The sequence below is a fragment of the Oryctolagus cuniculus genome, chromosome 15 (assembly GCF_051225735.1).
Source record: "Oryctolagus cuniculus isolate XC-2025 breed Fujian yellow rabbit chromosome 15, ASM5122573v1, whole genome shotgun sequence".
Classification (NCBI taxonomy): Eukaryota; Metazoa; Chordata; class Mammalia; order Lagomorpha; family Leporidae; genus Oryctolagus; species Oryctolagus cuniculus.
In genome coordinates, this window is record NC_142881.1 from 72035710 (window position 1) to 72041868 (window position 6159).

The following is a 6159-nucleotide window of genomic DNA, read 5'->3' on the forward strand; positions in this document are numbered from 1 at the left end:
AGCGCCAGCACGGTAGGCGGCGGCTTTACCTGCTATACCACAATACCAGCCCCAAACAATTTCTAATAATTTACCAGGATGTAATATTTCTCTTATAGAAGCATTCAAAATTGACATTTGTTTATTGTACTTTGATAACAGAGGAAACATCTATTTAAAAACCAAATAATCACTTGAAAAATGGGAAAATAGCACTTATATAATAGGATTCAAGATAATTCTATAATTCTTTTTAATATGATATAGATTAGAGATCACAAATACAGAGTGAGAAATAAACTTTGCAGTTTTTCTAATAAGATTCACATGAATCTTAGGGTTTTTTTTTGGTATTTCCTTTTGTACTTACTATTTTCACATTTATTTCATTTACCTTCTATCTGTGTGGTACACACTATTATTACAGCTATTTGTGTCATAAGATCTACAACTTCAAGGGCTATCTTGATACGTTTGATCCTCGTGGGGCCCTGGAAACCTAGGAGTGTGCCTCACTTCTCATCAGATATGCCCCTCTCTGCAAGAAAAGCCCAGCCCAGCAAGCCCCCTTATCAGTCAACCAGCTGTACCCTATCTTGTCCTCCACTGTTCTTGAGTTACCTGATAGGTTTCACCTTCCTGCCTAAGCATTGCATTACTCAACCAAGCCAATCACATTCTTTTTTTTTCTTTTTGACAGGAAGAGGTAGACAGAGAGAGAGAGAGAGACAGAGAGAAAGGTCTTCCTTCCATTGGTTCACTCCCCAAATGGCCGCCACGGCCAGCGCCTGCGCCAATCCAAAACCAGGAACCAGCTGCTTCCTCTTGGTCTCCCATGCGGGTGCAGGGCCCAAGCACTTGGGCCATCCTCCACTGCCCTCCTGGGCCACAGCAGAAAGCTGGACTGGAAGAAGAGCAACTGGGACAGAATCCGGCGCCCCAACTGGGACTAGAACCCAGGGTACTGGCGCCGCAGGCAGAGGATTAGCCTAGTGAGCTACGGTGCTGGCCCACATTCTTCCACGGGAACTAAGGGGCACCCCACCCTTCTATTACTACAAAGCCTGCTTTTGAGAGCTCTTCCTGGTTCATGTCATTCCTAAGCATAACGCCTGTGTGCCTTGCTTGGCACGCTGTATGCTCTTGTCCTGAATTGTAACTATATGTGACTAATAATCTACTGCTGCCAATCGCATCCGTCCAGTGACAGGTGCCATTTGCTAAGCTCTCTTGGATCATGAAGACCACAAGATTACTCTTTGACCAGTTTGGTGGTGAGAAGAAGACAGAGAGAGAGATCACCATACAGATGTCCTGAACCTATCTCCATGTGATCCACATGTATACCAAAACTTCTTTTTTTTTTCTTTTTGACAGGCAGAGTGGACAGTAAGAGAGAGAAACAGAGAGAAAGGTCTTCCTTTTTACCGTTGGTTCACCCTCCAATGGCCACTGCGGCCAGCGCACCTCGCTGATCCGAAGCCAGGAGCCAGGTGCTTCTCCTGGTCTCCCATGGGGTGCAGGGCCCAAGCACTTGGGCCATCCTCCACTGCACTCCCTGGCCCCAGCAGAGAGCTGGCCTGGAAGAGGGGCAACTGGGACAGAATCCAGTGCCCCGACAGGGACTAGAACCCGGTGTGCCGGCGCCGCAGACGGAGGATTACCCTGTTGAGCTGCGGCCCCGGCCCCAAAACTTCTTAATCGTGTGGTTCTCCAGCCATAAACACTTTTCCACCTACTGGATGTAGGTTGACATTTCAACTGTATGACTGTCAGGATGCAATGATTATGAGAGCTCAATGTTAAAAAGAATAAAAAAGGAGAGACATTTGCAGGTCTCGACCCTGGCTGAAGATTTGCATTCGAACAGTAGCTTCAGTTTTTATTTCTTCTTTTTTTTCAGGCCAAAGATTGCACGGACTTCCTTGGCAACCCCAATAGCAACAAGCTCAGGAGACAGATTAATTTTAGGCAATGCCAATGTTTTATGGAACTATGCCTAAAACAGTTCTTTGTAGGTCATCTAGCTTGTTGCAATTTCATGGTCACAGCGTGTACCCATGAGCATAGCCTTGCTGCTCTAACAGTATTCCAAAAGGGGCCCTGGCTGTGCACCTCAGTTTAAAGGAGCCAGAGGTCTGGAATCTGTTAGGTTTCTATGGCACAAATAATGTGTAGGATTTCATTATAGCTTGCTGTGTACCCAATGGGTCTGTTTTGGGAAGTTCTTACACAGCATCTTTATAAAATAATGAAGTACTTGCTCAAAGTTATACAGCTTCCTTTTAAGGGTGAGAAGACAGGAAAATTCAGAACTATTTTGAGAACTGCAGGATAGTGAAAATAGAGCAGGCAGGCTTTTCATGTAGGCAGCTCCAGGATCATGTTTACTTCTGTCTCTTTAATACTGCTGCATCTTTAGACAAGTTACTTTACTTCCCTAACCCTTTCATCTGAAATTGATAGTAATTATCTTGCAAACAAGTTTAATATATATATTTGTCATCCTTGCATTTCAAAACATATGCATTCATAAGTATGGAGGTAAATTTTGTGAGATGTAAAATTAAAATCATCTTAAGACTTATATGTCTGCCACATTAATATATGGATACAAAATTATGGAAAATAGTCATGTGTAGGATTTGAAAGAGGATTGAGATGATTCTTCTTGTATAAGAAAAAATATAACAGCAAAACAACCATCCTTGCCTAGATGCCAAAAAGGTGCCATAACTTCTAAAGTTGATGGGCCAGGTGTTGAGGAGCAGGAGTTAGGCTGCCCATGGAGACACCTGAGTGATGGCTCCAGTCCTGCGCGTTCTTCTGCTTCAGCTTCCTGCTAAAGCATCCTGGGGAGGGAGCGGGGAGTGTAGGAATGATGGCTGAAATGCTTGGGTCCCTGACACGGAAGTGGAAGACCTGGATGGAGTTTGACTCCTGGCTTCCACGTGTCCCAGCCTTTGCTGTCCATGCATTTGAGGAGTGAAGTAGCAGATAAAAGATCTCCCTGCCCTCCTCCTCCGCTTCTCCCTCCCCTTCACCTTCCTCCTCTCCCTCTCCCCTTCTCTCTCTTTCAAGAATATGAAAATAAGGATGGGTGTTGTGGCATAGTGGGTAAAGCCGCCACCTGCCACGCAGGCATCCCATATGGGTGCCGGTTCCCATCCCAGGTGTTCTACTTTCCATCCAGCTGCCTGTTAATGGCCTGAGAAAGAGGTAGAAGATGGAGAACTGAATGAAGCTCCTCGCTCTTGGCTTCAGACCGACCCAGCCTTGGCTGTTGTGGCCATTTGGGAAGTGAACCAGCAGATAAGAAATTCTCTCTCTCTCTCTCTCTCTCCCCCCTTCCCTCCTCTCCCTTCCCCCTTCCTCCTTCCCCCTTCCCCCTTCTCTCTATGTAACTCTGACTTTCAAATAAATAAATAGATTTTTAAGAAAAATATGAAAACAAATAAACATTCAAAATGCCAGTTTACCTACTTGACTCCTAATTCTAGAAGGTGTCATTTCCCTTGAGGAACATTATTCAGTTTTAGAAAAAAAGAAAAGAAATGAGTTGATTATCTTGTTTTCTAAAAATTCTACAGTAGCATCTTTTAATATTGTTTGAGATTATTTATCTCTATGGATATTCCTAGCAATAATATGAGGCCTTACTTCATACAAGTATACTTGAAAAACTTCACAGCGAATACATATTATGAAAAACTGCTTTGTCCCCACCCTGTAGCACTGCTGGGCCTGCAGGTCTGTGTCGAGCCCTGGTGGCAAGGTCTCTGTTCCACAGAATGGGGTTTGTCAGAGTTGTCAAGAACAAGGCCTACTTTAAGAGATACCAAGTGATGAAATCCTTACTTAATGTATACTAAGCTGATCTTCTGTATATTAAGATAATCGAAAATGAATCTTGATGTGAATGGAAGGAGAGAGGGAGTGGGAAAGGGGAGGGTTGTGGGTGGGAGGGACGGTATGGGGGGAAAGCCATTGTAATCCATAAGTCATACTTTGGAAAATTTATATTCATTAAATAAAAGTTAAAAAAAAAAAAAAGAGATACCAAGTGAAATTTAGAAGACGGCGAGAGGGTAAAACTGATTATAATGCTCAGAAATGCTTGGTGATCCAGGATAAAAATAAGTACAACATACTCAAATACAGGATGACAGTTCGTGTAACTAACAGAGGTATCATTTGTCAGATTTCTTATGCCCGTATAGAAGAGGATATTATAGTCTGCCCAGCTTATGCACACGAACTACCAAAATACAGTGTGAAAGTTGGCTTGACCAATTATGCTGCAACATATTGTACTGGCCTGCTGCTGGCTTGCAGGCTTCTCAATAGGTTTGGCATGGACAAGACCTGTGAGGGCCAAGTGGAGGTGACTGGAGATGAATACAATGTGGAAAGCATTGATGGTCAACCTGGTGCCTTCACCTGCTATTTGGCTGCAGGGCTTGCCAGAACTACTACTGGCAATAAAGTTTTTGGAGCCCTGAAGGGAGCTGTGGATGGAGGCTTGTCCGTCCCTCACGGTACCAAACAATTCCCTGGTTACGATTCTGAAAGCAAGGAGTTGAATGCAGAAGTACATCAGAAGCACATTATGCGGCAGAACGTTGGTGATTACATGCGTTACCTAATGGAGAAGATGAAAATGCTTACAAGAAACAGTTCTCTCAGTACCTGAAAAACAATGCGACCCCAGACATGGAGGAGATGTATAAGAAAGCCCATGCAGATATGTGAGAGAATCCAGTGTATGCGAAGAAGGCCAAGAGAGAAGTTGAAAAGAAGAGGTGGAACCGTCCCAAAATGTCCCTTGCCCAGAAGAAAGACTGGGTACCTCAAAAGAAAGCAAGCTTCCTCAGAGCCCAGGAGCGGGCTGCTGAGAGCTACACCAAACAATTTTCTATGAAGATTTTTCTGATAAAGACAATAAACGTATTAACAAAGCAAAAAAAAAAAAAAAAAAAAAAGATGCAGGGATTTCAAAACTTTTTGCACCACAATAAACTTGTCTTCTAATCCCACGTTCCACAAAGTTTTGGAGACCCCTTGTATATGGTAAAATAATGTAACCTTAGCCTTGTTTCCCACCACAGTGTGCCGAGGGTGTGGGAATCTGCCAGTGGATCGGCTTCAGAGCACAAGGTCGCATCACTGGGAGAGATTCTGAAACGTCCTTTCCAAAACACCACTCCTCTGGTGAAATCAGAATGTTCAAAATAAAAGTGTACCGGGGCCAGCGCCGTGGCACACTTGGTTCATCCTCCATCTGCGGTGCCGGCATCCCATATGGGTGCTGGGTTCTAGTCTCGGTTGCTCCTCTTCCAGTCCAGCTCTCTGCTGTGGCCCGGGAGTGCAGTGGAGGATGGCCCAGGTCCTTGGGCCCTGCACTCACATAGGAGACCAGGAAGAAGCACCTGGCTCCTGGCTTTGGATCAGCGCGGTGCGCCGGCTGCAGTGGGCCAGCAGCAGCAGCCATTGGGGGGTGAACTAACAGAAAAAGGAAGACCTTTCTCTCTGTCTTTCCCTCTGTCTATAAATGTTTGATAATCATGAAGCCATAAAAATGTGCTACTGCAACAAAGCACATAAGTGCTCCCTTTTCTTTCCTTCTTCAATGCCTTGGGTCATCTCTATAATTACATTTAATATATTATTGTTTTTATCTTTGTGTCTATCTTTCCCAATAGACTGTTACTTGAAGTTATGAATTCAGTCGTATTTCTCTTTATTGACATTATAAGAGTATATAGAGAAAATTCCAAAAGGTTTATTACAGAACTAAATAAGGAATGAGTGAGTAAAGGAATGACTATTTATCACCATTAATATGGTATAACTCGATTTCTGATTTATATACCAGGTTGCTTTCCATCTTCCAATCTCCTAAATGGTTGAGATCATTTCTTCTAGGACAGTATCTAAACCAGTGACCCAGGGCCCAGTATTGTAGTTAATCCTCTGCGGGAGATGCTGGTATCCCATATCTGAGAGCCCTTTTGAATCCTGACTGCTTGGCTTCCAACTCCCTGCTGATGTGTCTGGGAAAGCAGCAGATGACGGCTCAAGTACTTTGGCCCCTGCACTCCCATGAGAGACCTGAATGGAGTTCTTGGATCCTGGCTTAAACCTGGCCCAACCAAACTCTCACAGCCATTTGGGGATTGA

General features: G+C 44.1%; 1 pseudogene; it reads left to right on the plus strand.

Moving 5' to 3' along the window:
• Window positions 1-3758: 3758 nt before the first annotated feature.
• Window positions 3759-5010, plus strand: LOC100359333 (large ribosomal subunit protein uL18 pseudogene; annotated as a pseudogene).
• The last annotated feature ends 1149 nt before the right edge of the window (window positions 5011-6159 follow it).